This window comes from Myotis brandtii, unplaced genomic scaffold (assembly GCF_000412655.1).
Source record: "Myotis brandtii unplaced genomic scaffold, ASM41265v1 scaffold395, whole genome shotgun sequence".
NCBI classification, from domain to species: domain Eukaryota; kingdom Metazoa; phylum Chordata; class Mammalia; order Chiroptera; family Vespertilionidae; genus Myotis; species Myotis brandtii.
The window spans coordinates 2,384,656-2,397,422 of NW_005365155.1; the positions used below are offsets into that span (position 1 = coordinate 2,384,656).

The window sequence follows — 12,767 nt, forward strand, 5'->3', positions numbered from 1 at the left end:
TCCCTCTAACTTTTGACCTTCAGGGCAGTGTATTGATAAGGTTTCTGGTGAAAGAATGAGGCAGAAAGGAGAAATATCTCTAAAGGGCCACATTGTTTGGCTTCTTACCATGGCAGTTGGTAGTTTGGGCAGGAAGAAGGGATAATTCTAAAATGCCAGACAGGAAGGAACTTTAAGAGTTCATCTCTTAATCCCTCACTTTACGTGTGAGGAAGTGTGAAGCGCAGAGGAGTGGAATTGCCCAGTAGAAATAATCTCTAACACTTAATTGATCACTTGCTGTCCTGCCAGGCCCTGTTCTGAGTTTTGTGCCTCCGGTGCTATTTAATATTTGAAACTGTGACAATGCTAGGAGGCCGGTGCTGTTACAGCCTACCCTGTCGGGTGGAAGCTGCAGTTGAGAGAATTTACGTGGTGTGCCCATGATCACACAGGAGTGGGGAGCCACGTGCTGGCCGGGCAGGTTTACCCGGGAGTCTGCACTTGACCCCAGGCTCCTGTACAGAGGCTTCTCATCAGGTCCTGCGGTGGATGGTGGAGAGTTGGGCTTCGCCTGCCATAGCGAGCACTTAAACTGCTCTTTAGTTGGTGGTCGCTGACCCCGTTCTTCCTCCACCTGAAGCTCTGTCAACCACGGTTTTGGAATAATTCCAGTTTTTGTTGGTACTGAGATTTAAAAATCCCGGATGTGTTTTCATTTGAGTAGTTGCTGTCCTTATTTTAAACCAGAGAACCTGACAGCCAGCCTGCCCCCTGCCTGCCCCCTGCCCTTGGGGCGCTTCCCGGAACAGGTCTGCTGAGCCTGGTGAAGGCAGAGGAGGGAGTGGGGCCACTCACTAAAGTGGCAGTTACAAAAGCTTTTTTTTTTTTTAACTTACAGAAACAAATCAGGGAGAGTTCTGGGTTAAAAGATAGCCCATTTCACATCTTTAAGGGCTGATTTGAGAGCTTTTAAAAAGCCTGGGCCAGGAGCCTCAGCACATTCTGAGGGTTGAGCGGGAGAACCTGAAAAGGTGACTAGTGGGAAAGGGTTTCCACCAGGGCAGGGTTTTAACTCTGAAAGTCTTTTTTGTTTGTTTGTTTGCTTGTTTTAAATTAAAATATTTTTGTGTGGAATGGAAGCTTCCTAAGAATATTTTAAAAATCTACTTAGAAATATATATTCGGTGTGTTTTGCCAGCGTCAGTACTTTTAGGAAAATTGCAGCCTCTACCTCCCTCCCCAGTTATACCTTGTCACATGCACTTGGGTTTTCCCTCTGTGCTCTCATAGGTTTTGACTCTTCTAGCTCCCCTGTTCCCCCACTGCCCTCCCCACACCGCCAGCCCTTGAGGCTGTAAGCCTGCCAGAGGCCCCGTCCATCCACATTGCACAGGGCCTGGGGGCTCTCAGTTGGAAGGAGCTGCACACCCCCTTGCAGAAGGGATTGTTTTGTCTTTGTGTTTCCTTTTTGTCTGTTTTTAGCTTTCATTTTGAAATAATTATAAAATTGATAGGAAAGTCATAATAGTACAGAGAAATCCCATATAACTTTTACTTTGATACATCAATTTTCAACTTTGTGCTATGTTATTTATCCACCTTCCCACATACCTATCCATCTTCTACACTGTCTTTTCTTAGAGCCACTGAGAGTAGGTTGCAGTGGCTGCCTGGAATCCACAGGCGAAGGGTCCTGAGCCTTCCTGGGCTTGGAAAAGGCACGCCAGGACTGATGAGCAGTGTCTGCCTGTGCACAGCTGTGGAGCCCTGGAGGGTAGGGTACGTGCCTCATGGGTTATTCTGGAGCTGTACCTCATGGAATAATGACAATGGGATCTGTCCCCATTGAAGCCGGCATGTGCCGAGAACTCGACTGTCTCCCGTTCTGTAACAGCTCTAGTGACAGAGGTGATCTTGCTGCTCAGGTGACTTATGAGATGCAGAGACGCTGTGCAGGACTTGCTTAGCGTCATACAACTAAAGTGGTGGGAGGGAAATTTGACATCTTCTCACAGACCTTCTTTTCTTGACTTAAATCTATATCTGTATGGGAAATATACCATATTATTTCTCTTAAGTAAGAGTTTGCTACTAGGTTTTCAGTAGTGACACATGAATATGTACGATATTGTTTACTTAGAGATGTAAATTTTAGAAATTGTTAAAGCTGTGATAATAGCTTTACAGTTTTTTGGTGGTAAGAATAATATCCGAGGGAAGGTAGAAATGCATTCCATTACTATTTTGATACTGCTTTTAGACTACACACACACACACATTGGTTTGTTCATAAAGTTATTTCATTTGCTAAATTAAATTTCAAAGTATAGTTCAGTCAGACAGTAATTTACTCACTGAATGGACATACAAGCTGCTGCACTTGGGAGATTAGGCGAGTAATAGTTTTTTGCCGCTTTATAAAAATCAGGCAAAACCCGGCGAACCCAAACAGCTTCATTTTCTGGACTTACTCTGTGGTACTTAGAAGATAGCTATAAATGGGTTTAATACTTGTCTTCTCCATCTCACTTGCTATTCCTGGGGTACAGACTAGTTGGGGAGGGAGACACATCAATAGTCACAAATAAATATTCGTGCAGACTTTGATGAGTGCTGTGTCCAAAAGCACAGCCCTTTCCGAGGGGACGCCTCCGCCGTGTTAGGGAGGGCGGCTCTGAGGGCAGGGAGCAGAGCCCCTTCTACTTGCAGAGAAGGTGGGGGAAAGGACATGGTTTTTCTAGAGCCCCCCCTCCCCTCCCCAGGCCAGTGTGGTGGGAGGGGAGGTTTCCTGTTGATGGCAGGTTTCTAATGAAGACTTCCCTCCCAGAATGCTGACTGTGCGGGCTGGCCGTGGTGGAGAGAGGAGAACGAGTCCGGATGCATCCTTGCATTCTAACCTGTGTGTCTGGGTCGGGGGTGGTGTCTTTGACTGAAATTGGATCCCCTGGGCATCCAGGCAGGAGTGTTTGGTGGCAGTTGGGTACAGAGCTGTGGGGCTCAGAGAAACCAACCAAGGGAGATACATTTGGGGGACGCAGGCATGAGGTGGTATTGGGAGCTGTGGCTTATATGAACTTGTGAAAAGTGCAACTTTGTCTGCAATGGTGCGATCCTTTACCTCTTGTACCTATTGGCCATCGAGAGGCGCACATTCTAGTGCAGCGGTTCTCAACCTGTGGGTCGCGACCCCTTTGGCGGTCGAATGACCCTTTCACAGGGGTCGCCTAAGACCATCCTGCATATCAGATATTTACACGACGATTCATAACAGTAGCAACATTACAGTTATGAAGTAGCAACGAAAATAATTTTATGGTTGGGTCACAGCATGAGGAACTGTATTTAAAGGGCCAGAAGGTTGAGAACCACTGTAGTGAGTGCCCATGGCAGGCATTGTACTGTACTGAGAGCTAGGTACAAAGATGAGTAAGGCACAGTATCCAGCTTTCATTAACAGTGTGCTGGGAGACAAGAAAATAAATAGATTAAATTATTGAGTGATTTTTTTGCTCTGACTTCAGTTCGCTGCTTTGTTAAGAGGGAACAAAAGATTTAGGAAACTCTTCCTATGGGATAAACCCTGTGGTACCTCATTCAGTCCCCAGCAACACAAGAGGTGAACACGACTGCGCTCTGTTGAATGTGAGCCTAAGTTTATGTAGCTCATGAGTAGTACAGGCAGGATTCACACCCAAGTTGGTCGGCTCTAACCCCCCTGCCTTTCTCTTATATTTTTTGTCTTGAATTCTAAGTGTTTTCTTAAACTTTGGGCTATTGATCCTATATAATAAAAGCCCAATATGCAAATTTCCCCTCGGGAGGTTGTTCGACCAGGAGTTCGACCAGAGACTGTGAGTCTGACCACTCGCTATGATGTGTGCTTACCACCAGGGGGTGGCGTGGACCATGGTGGGTGTCGGCGACGTGGCGCTTGCCAGAGGGCGGCAGTGGAGGTGCTGCCGGCCCCAATGGGCCTGACTAGAGTGGGACCGAGGCAGGATGGTGGAGCAGGTGAGCGGGCGGCGACAGGCCAAGGCGGGTGCAAGTGGGGGCCTGATAGCCCCGCCAATTGCCTCACAGATGGCAACTAGCGGCAGCAGCGGGGGGCACTGAGGGAGCCGGGCAGGAGGCCTGGCCCCAATCGATGGCCCCACAGGCGGGATGATGGAGCAGGTGAGGGGGTGGTGCCAGGCCACGGCGGGGTGCCAGGTGGGGTTGTGGGGCTGCGAGGCTGGGGGTGTGAGCTGGGGCCCAATTCCCGCAGGCTACCCTGAGGGACCCTACCTGTGCACGAATTCCTGCACCGGGCCTCTAGTTTTTTATATTAGAGAAGATGGAGAAATTTGAACCATCAGGGGATTGTCGCCCAGAGACAGATGTGGATTTGTGGTTGCATAACGAGTTGTCAGTGAGTTGGAGGAGCGCTGGTCAGCGGAAAGGATCTAAGGCAGTGGTTCCCAACAGAGGGTACATGCCCTACAGGAGGGTAATTTGATGTTTAAGGGGGGCAATTCTAGAATGAGTTATTAACAGTGAATTTTTTTCATTTCTTATGGTTCTAGGGGGCTCATATACAGTATATAAATATATGTTGTAACATATTTATGCATTTCAGTTCTCTACTATGTTTTGAAACTTTATTTGCTATTTTTTCATATCATTTCATATTATTATTTTTTTTAACAATTTCTTAGTGATTTCTACCTCAGTACTTCAACTGTCCTTTTGTTCCTTTATTTTTCTCCTTCATGTATACCATGTTCTTTGGAAGCTTGTTTAGACCAAGTTAATGGCTTTTTAGGCGTCCTCCATGCGAATAGGAGTTCACTTTTTGAATAATAAGAATTATATGTCATGGGGGGCGGGGCGGGGGCATCAGGATTTAGAGATGCTTAGGTGGGGCCTGGCCACAAACAGGCTGGGAAGGTTTCTGACGTGGACCTTCCTCCAAGAACGCCAGTGCCGGGATTTCTGTCAAGTCTTCATGAGTGGCGCTGGCGCTTAGCCCAAGGCTCGTCCTCTCCCTTGACCTCTCAGTGTTTGTACCAGCAACATGGACAGAGACATGAATGAACTGGCATGCTGATGTAATTGGTGGTTGATTCCAGACAGGGAGTACAGTTAATATGTTAGATGTCAGGCTAGATGGTGACCATAAATAAGCAAAAGGAGAATAAGCAGAGAGAAAGACAAATTCTGCAACTTGAGTCAGCTAGCCAACTGTATAGCAGGAAATGGGGAAGTGGGAACTAATCAGCTGACGGGGTGGATCAGGAGCGTAGTGGGCCTGCCAAGTAGGCACAGAGATCTGTGGCTGCATCAGCACTAGAAAATGTGGGGTCTGGAGAAAAGGAAGCAAGTTGCTCCCCATAATACCTTTTGAGTTAAGGGGACTGAGAATTGACATATTTTGCTCAGAAAAGGGAAATAGATATAGCTATCTTCAAATATTTGTGAAAGGACCAAAGTAAAACCAGTGGATGTAAATTACAAGGAACAGATTTCTGTTATATACAAAGAAATAATTCATAACACTCATGGTATATACAGTTTTAGGGGATTTATGCATACATCATGTATGGAGGGTCTTTTTAGTTCCAAGAAGCGTTGTTTCATTGCTGAACCCTTTATCAGGTGTTTTTAAGATTGTGATAAAGTGAACATGTATTAAAGTGCTTTAGAAATGCGTGCCAGATGTTAGTCAGTATTTGACAGTGCAGGTCAGGAGTCTTTGGCTTTCTAGAAAGCCTCTGAGACTGTCTGGTAAATTTGGGATGTACATATATCATGAATGCATTTTTTGAGTATCCCTAAGAATTAAGAATCACAGCTTCTGATTGTTACTTTTTATTGGTAGTTTATGGCAGTTCCTTTATCAGTTATACATGTAACAACATGTTAATATTTTATGGTTAATCTTAATTCTGAAAAAATAAAAATCACGTGATATTTTAGAGTCCCGATAAAATTTAAAGTGTAGTTAGGAAAAAATGTTGTTCGTTCTACTGTTCAGTGATAATGTATATGTGAAAAACAAACACACTTTTAGATATTCACAAAAATGTTTGTCATCCCCTGCCCTCTTCCTTCAAATTTATTCTGTGGTTCTACATATCTATATATATATATATATAAAAGCCTAAGCGACCGTTATGACTGGTTGACCGCTCGACCGGTCACTATGACGCGCACTGACTACCAGGGGGCAGGCACTCAACGCAGGAGCTGTCCCCTGGTGGTCAGTGCACTCCCACGGTGGGAACGCCGCTCAGCCAGAAGCCAGTCTCAACGGCTGGCGAGAGTAGCTGCGGCGGCAGGAGTCTCTCCCACCTCCGTGGCAGTACTACTGAGCCACGGCGGCAGGCGCAGAGGGCCTGATTGAGCAGGAGTGGCTTGGTGCTGGCCCGGGCTCGGGCTCCTCCCCGGCTGCCTGCCACTTTGCTCACTACTACATCCCTTGAGGGATGTCAGGTTGCTGGTTTTGGTCCAATCACTGCAGGGATCCTAGATTTCGAGAGAGCGTAGACCAGGCTGAGGGACCCCACCAGTGCATGAATCCATGCACAGGGCCTCTAGTCCTATATAATAAAAGCCTAATATGCAAATCAACCGAACAGTGGGACGACTGGCGGAACGACTGGTCGCTATGACCGGTTGCTATGACATGCACTGACCACCAGGGGGCAGACGCTCAACGCAGGAGCTGCCCCAGCCCACAGGCCCCAGGCCAGCCAAGGTGGGTGCCAGTGGGGACCCCCCCCAATCGACCTGCCGGTCACCCTGCAGAGGGAGGTGACTAGCGGCAGCGGCGGGGCAATTGGGGAGTGGGGCTAGCCAGTGAACGGGCCAGCACCGCCCCCCAATCACCCCGCCAGTTGCCTCCTGCAGCAGCAGTGGGGGGCGGGGCCGGCAAGCAGGCAGTGCCAGACCAGCCAAGGCGGGTGCCAGCAGGGCCCCTGGATTGCCCCACCAGTCATCCCATAGATCGGCCCTGACCGCTGGCCAGGCCTATAGACCCTACCCGTGCACGAATGTCATGCACCAGGCCTCTAGTATATAATATATATATGTATATTCTCTGTAACTTAAGGCCAAAACCAAAATTTTTTTTTTTCAATACAAAAGTTTATTTAACAAAAGTTCAATGTGAAAATGGACTGGACTCTATTTTTATATTGTAGTAAAACAGGTGCTATGGAGAGGGGACATGTGGAAGTAGTTGATTTCTCTGGTAACTATAGCCATTCTTCATACTCGTTCCAAGGCTTCTAACATGATGATACTATTTCCTCTTATTACCACCATTCCAATATTGTTCTGTTGCCCACCAGTTGCCATCTTCTCCACACAATCTATCACAAGATTCATAAAGGGATCAAATCCCCGTAATATTCCTTGGACATATCTGCCACCATTTAATTTCAATGACAACTTCTTGTCCATAAATTTTTTTAACTCGGGAGGGTGAGCTTTGCTCATGGTGGCCAAGCGAGCTCAAAGATACTTCCAAACGGAATTCGGGGCCACTCTGGCGCTCCCGCGGTAGGCCCGGCGTTTTGCCAAAACCAAAAATATTGACTATGGGCCCTACATGGGTATCTCAGTTGTTTGGAGCATCATTCCGATATGCCAAGGTTGCAGGTTCCATCTCCGGTCAGGGCGCATACTCTTAAGAAGCAACCAATCAATGCATAAATAATGAATCAACGTTCTCGTTCTCTCTCTCTCTCTCTCTCTCTCTCTCTCCCCCCCTCTCTCCCCCTTCCCTCTCTCCCCCTCCCCGTCTCCCCCCTCGCCTCCCTTTTTCTTTCTCTCTAAAACAAATAAACAAATAAATAAATAAAAATATTGCCAAAGGTCCTCTTCCAAGTCAGTCTGTGAGTATTCTGGCCTCTCCCTGCCCTCTTCCACATTGCAAATGGCATCTTGGTGAGAGGGCACCAATAATTTGGTAGTTCTTAGAGCCTACAATAAAACAGCCTTTTCTCTCTTTTAAAAAAAAAAATATCTTAGAATATCTCTTATTGATCCTTTCCGTGGCATTGTAGAATGTGGCTAATATTTCTGTAGTGACCAAAGAGCGTATGCTGATAACCACATTTGGAATTCTGATGTTTTAGTTCAAGTCTTAATAAACAGGCACTATTTTGGTATTAGTACAAGCAGAAAACAAAACGGTTTTAGGTGCTGGGTTGCATTTTTCCTCCCTCCGTCTCATGGCTGTACATGGATGCATGTTACAGGGGAGGGTATAGGCCCTGAGTCAGGAGACGTGGCTCTGCTCCCAGTGCTGCCCCGGTTCTGCACCGCTGGGCGCGGCCCCCAGCTCCCAGCCTCCTTTAGCCATCTGGATGGGGAAGCTTCTTTGGGTTCTGTGGTAGTGCTGACAGTGGACACTGGGAATCTTGGTGTTTCTGGTTGAAGAGGAATATGCACTCTTTATCAAAGGAGGCAAGAGTCTCTGGTGACCTGTTCCTATTTTTGACTTAACCTGATTCTAATGACATTAGAAGAGCTTGACTGTGACTGTTGGATTTTGTATTATCATTGACTTGACATGTGTCTTCTGCATGCATACGTGTGCCGAGTTGATGTAGACATTGGTTAGTGATGTTTACTTTCATGTTTGAGAATGTTTTACTTTATGTGATCAGTCATCATTCCCTGTGTGAGTCACCACAGCCATCTAAGCCATTGGCACTGTGTGCTGAGACATAGAAAATGCAAAGCATGGGTATTGCCATTTGAGTCTGCCTGGGAGGTAGGAAATAATACATGGAAAGTGGAAAAATCACGCATGGATTAAATAACAATACAAGGCAACTCAGGTCTGCTACCAGCAGCGTGGGAGCGTTTCTGGGCAGGTCCATTGTGGCGTTCCTGGGGTGGGTGAGGGGAGAAGTTCTGTGGTGTTGAACCCAGATTGACTGAGCGTGGTTTTAGGCGGAGAGGAGAGCAGGGGCAGCCATAGGAGGTCGGGCAGTTCCTCTCTATGTGTTTGTGCTGCATATGGAGGGTGGCGCAGGCCTGGAGGAGGACAGAGGCGGGACAGCTGGGTCCCATCCGCCCCCACCCCACAGAGCGCCGTAGCAATGTTTGCAGCATGCCTGGGAAAAAACCAGAGGCATTTAGAGTTATATTTAGCATCACAGCAAAGTAAACAGCGATTGCTTCACGATATGACAGCCACTACTTACAGGTCATATGGCTGCCTCTGATCATTATCAGCCTAGTTTTCACATGGCTGTAATTCATGCACATCACTCGCAAACATCCACCATGGTTTTCCGTGTACTTTTCCATGTCTCCGTGTGTTCCCCTATGCTGACATGTTATGGCTCGGTCACACGCTCTGTAGCATTGGATACTTAAGGAGTTTCAGTTTCCTTCTTGGAACCATTAGTAAGTGGCTCAGAGACCCTTGACAGTCCTTACTAATTCAGTTTTCACAATGATTGTCAGGTAGGTAGTACTTCTCCCCTTCAGTGGGTGAGAAAACTGAGAAATAAGCAGTGTGTGCAGGGTAGTGGTGGTCGGGTAAGGGTGTGGACGCATCCGCTCTGGATGCAAAGCCCATGCTTTTCCCCAAGACCACGCGGTCTCCCTTCAGAATTAGAATTCATGTAGCTGTGGACAAGTTTGGGTAAGTCGCATCCCTGCCCCACTCGGGAGACTGTTAGGGTTGGAACAGATATAATTCTTCAGGCTTTTGTTTAAAGCTTATTGACCTATTATCCTCCAGAAAGACTTAACTACTGGTTAAAATACTCACTCACATGGGGTTTCATCATTTTTGTCATTTTATAGGTATGAAATATTACTTCAAAAGTTCTCTTTAGTGCTAAGAGAGATCATTTCCCCACATAGCGACTCGGGAAGTTTCTTGCTCAGTCTAGATACGTACGATTGTGGATCAAAACCATGTGGTGGACCTTCTTTCTGTGGGTTTTTGTGATGCCTTTTCTTCAGTGGATGCTCTAAGGAGTTGGGCTGAAGAAATTGTGAAATAGTATATGCATACAGAAACTACTAACCATCTCCTTAACTCAATACAGTGGGGCCTTGATTTATGAGTGTCCCAACTAACGAGTTTTTCGAGATACGAGTTGCGAGCTAAAATTCGGGTTGCGAGCCAGCTTCAGATACCCCACCGCTAGTTGGCGCAGCGAACGTCACAGTGAACGCCACAACATCAGCCCAGCATCACGTGTCTCACTCGTTTACTTCTTGATTTGACATACGAGTAATTTGAGTTACGAGCTCTGTCATGGAACGAATTAAACTCGTAAGTCAAGGCCCCACTGTATTGGAGTAAATACAGTTACATAGATATCTTTATTATAAAAACACGTGTAGGCATACTCCGAAGGAGTGGTAATGAAGGAGTATTTAAGTATAAAAGGCATCAAGTTTAGCTAAAGTATACTAAAAGTGAATTGTTTTTAACTTGAATAATCTTTAAAAGGTTAGCTGGATTCCCAGGCTAACCTCTGAAAACCTTTTAAACCTAGAATACAGCCTAACTGTGCTACCTGGTATGTCCAGAATCTGTATTCCAGTCCATACTTTGGAAGTTGACATTGTACTCTTCCTCATCTAATAGACTCAGGGCTGGAGGCAGCAGTGGCAGCTTCCGAAGGGAGATCCAGGAAAGGGTGTGTGTGTGTGTGTGTGTGAGATGTATAACCAATCACTCATACATAGATGTGTGTGATGTATAACCTGTAACACATACATACATGTGTGTGATGTATAACCTATAACTCATATGTATGTGTGTGAGATGTGTAACTCATGCATATGTGTGTGGTTGTGTGTTATATGTATAACTCATACAGGCATGTGTGATACGTATAACCTATAGTCATGTTAAGTGCTCTTTGAAAATGGGTGATTTGTATTGTAGCCTTCAAAGTACTTTTTTTTTTTTTTTTTTTTACATAATTGAAGCTTGGGTTACTGCAGTTGTAGAATGATATCTAGAAAGGAAAACCATGTATGGAATAATATATTAAGTATTTGAGGACATTCTTGATGTGGGCCATCTCTCTGATACAACGTAAATTGTTTGTGAGACATGAAAATGGAGATGCTCTGGAATATATCAACAGAAGGGCAGGTGATAGATAGAAATAGAAAATTGTTTTGGGCTAGATGTGAATATGAGGAGCGACTTGGCCTTTATGATTTTTGGAAAAGTCTTAGGTTTGGTTTGGTCTTTGGTTTCTTTCGGAGATACTTGTAAAAGGCAGGGGTTGAGACCCTGCAGTAGCACATCTTTAATGTTAGAAATAGCAAGAGTACACAGTGGGATGGATTTGGATTGTGGGTGAATGTTTAATAATAGGCCAAAGAAGAGAAGGTTAAAATGGAATAATTTGCACTGGATAAGTGTCTGTTTTCATGTCTGAAGTCTCACTGGAAGGTAGTTGATGCATTTCGAGAGGTGCAGATAATCTGTGTATTTCATGCTTTCGATTTGGAGAAATCTCAGCGTTAAGCTAACATTTTTGACATGGGTGCAAATTAGTTGAATTTTAAGTAGGACTGTGAGAGTTCATGGCAGTGATGAAACAGATATTACAAAAACAGTTTTAGTCACTGATAAGATGAATTTGCTGCACTGTTATCTATAGCATTAAAATGTAGACATTCTCATCATTTTCCAATTAGAATTTCTGCTTTAATTATGCCAGTTTTGGTTGTGTACTGTTTGAAGTGAAGTAAGCAGACCTTCCATATACTCAGGGTAATCCAGACTGAAGGTGAAGATAGGGCTGCCTCAGGGCCCCATATTGGAAATTTAGCCTCGAATCAGATTGACTGAGCCTCTCTGTAGGCCGTTGACTCACTGCAGATTCTGAAGCATCAGCTCAGTCTCGATTTTCACTCTTCCATTGAAAGTTTTATTTTACCTTTTGCAACAAAGTGCTGTTTTAGGCATAAATTCTAAGTTAAATCATTCTGGCAAAACTTAATTCTTAGTCCTTCTGTTTTAGTTTTATTACAACCTATCTATCAACATATATGTTTATGTTGAATTGTGAAGTCAGTACATGTGTAACATCAGTATATTGTTTGAGCGATTTCTGTCATTGTTATGTGCACAGTTTTTCTGGACAGGTGAAAGTAACACATAGAATTCCATGAAACTGTGAACTTTGAGAACTACTTGGCTGACACATATTTTCATTCAGGCAAATCAGTTCCTGGCAAATTCCCAAGAATCCCTCAGGACTGAGCTCAGGTGTTTCTTCTAGGAGCTTGGAGGTGCTCCTTGCCCAGGGCCTCGTGTCCCTAGTCAGGACGTCTCCTGCCTGGGGCATTGTAATCTTGGTTCAGCCCTTCTCTTTTAGTGACTGCCTCACTTCTCAGCCTCTGACACTCCTTTTTATGCCACCAGCGCCTGGCACAGTGCAGTTCCTGTGTGGTGAATGGATTAATCAAGTCATAAGAATGAACACCAGGGTAACCCTAAGAAGGAAGAAGGGCAAAGATCGATGCAGCCTTGGGTGGGGTGTAGGTGGGAGGCAGGCCTGGCAGCTTCTTCAACTTGGGTTTGGGGTGTACAGTCCTGGCTCCCCTTTCTTGCCTCCCATTCGTGCCTCAGTTCATAGTCTTTCAGATTCTGCCCTCACCTCTGATGAGACTGCCCTGGCCATGGTCAGCAATGGCCTCCTCGTCACCGGGACAGCAAAAGCTTTAGCCCTCACCTGTTGGACCCTGGGCTGCATTTGACATGCCTGTTCTGTTGCTACACATGACTCCCTTCTCTTGCTCTCTAG

General features: G+C 45.6%; 1 protein-coding gene across 1 annotated transcript in view; it reads left to right on the forward strand.

The window, feature by feature from the left end:
* The window catches only part of ARID1B (AT rich interactive domain 1B (SWI1-like)), a 407,074-nt gene that overhangs the window by 81,751 nt on the left and 312,556 nt on the right, over nt 1–12,767 (forward strand). The gene's annotated exons all lie outside the window — the stretch shown is intronic.